Genomic DNA, 1,141 nt, shown 5'->3' with positions numbered 1-1,141 from the left:
TCTCTCTCTCTCTCTCTCTCTCTCTCTCTCTCTCTCTCTCTCGTCTTTTCTTCCACGACCTCGTGTTTTCTCCACACCGCCTGATAAACTTGACATATACGCCAGGCAACGAGTCGGTCATGTGTCATGGACAGTTTCCGGCGCCTCAAAGAGAATCAACCCCGCGTGTACCCCGGGGTATACGGGACACTTTTCAGAGCAAAACACTCGCCTATCTTTCCTAAAACGGATATTTAATATAAGATCCGAGACGGTGTTTCACAGAAATTTCTCGTTAAACGCTAGAGTAGAGGTATGGAGGGGAAGGAGAAAGATATATCGGTCAAGATACGAAAGGGGGGTAATCGGTGAATAATTCGTCGCATTTTTTTTTGTTTTTTTTTCCCTTTTTTTTCCCCACCCTCCGGCGTACCGCAATTTCTCATCGTTCTCCCCGATTTCAAAGCGAGGAGAGAGAACGGTGGGCAAGCGAAACGTCAAATGGCGAGGTAAACGCGACGCGTGTCTGCTCGTGACATCTTCGTAACGCAAATGGGTTAAAGCTTTGCAACCGGTTGCCCCCTCGAGCTTCAAACCTATCGGTTTTTCCCCCTTCTTTCTTTCTTTCTTTCTTTCTTTCTTTTTTTACGAACGATCCATTTCGAGGAGGAGGCGATCGAGATCGCACGCGATGACGCGCGCGAAGAATAAGAGGCGAAGAGGGTGAAAGGCCGGCGCGGAGGAGGACGCGGAGAAGGAGGAGGCGGAGGAGGAGGAAGAGGAGGAGGAGGAGGAGGAAGACACACGGTGGTGGCTGTGCGTGACATTTTTGTAATGAAAGCGTACGCGGCCTCTACGGTAGTCACTGCGCTACGGCAGACATCTGGTCCGGCTTGCCTCTCGGCTGCCCGGTTCTAATATTGGAAATTGCGTCTCTACCCGCGCTCGCGATCTCCTCTCCAAACAGCGCTCCCGTACCATGTGCAGGACATATGTATAAACACAAGCCCGGGTCTGCCGCGCTACGCTTTTCGGAACCCGCTTTCCTTCCAATCGATCCGAACCTTTTTCTCCTTTCCACTCTCCTCCTCGATCGAACGAGGAGGGGGAGAAAGAAAGAAAGAAAGAAAGAAAGAAAGAAAGAAAGAAAGAAAGAAAGAAA

At 50.3% G+C, this 1,141-nt stretch overlaps 1 protein-coding gene across 1 annotated transcript in view; it reads left to right on the top strand.

Moving 5' to 3' along the window:
* Positions 1-1,141, top strand: part of LOC102676768 (protein CBFA2T3-like) — a 14,831-nt gene that overhangs the window by 717 nt on the left and 12,973 nt on the right. The gene's annotated exons all lie outside the window — the stretch shown is intronic.

Source organism: Apis dorsata, unplaced genomic scaffold (assembly GCF_000469605.1).
Source record: "Apis dorsata unplaced genomic scaffold, Apis dorsata 1.3 scaffold_92, whole genome shotgun sequence".
NCBI classification, from domain to species: domain Eukaryota; kingdom Metazoa; phylum Arthropoda; class Insecta; order Hymenoptera; family Apidae; genus Apis; species Apis dorsata.
The sequence above is the reverse complement of the archived record's forward strand: the minus strand, read 5'-3'. Positions and strand labels throughout refer to the sequence as shown.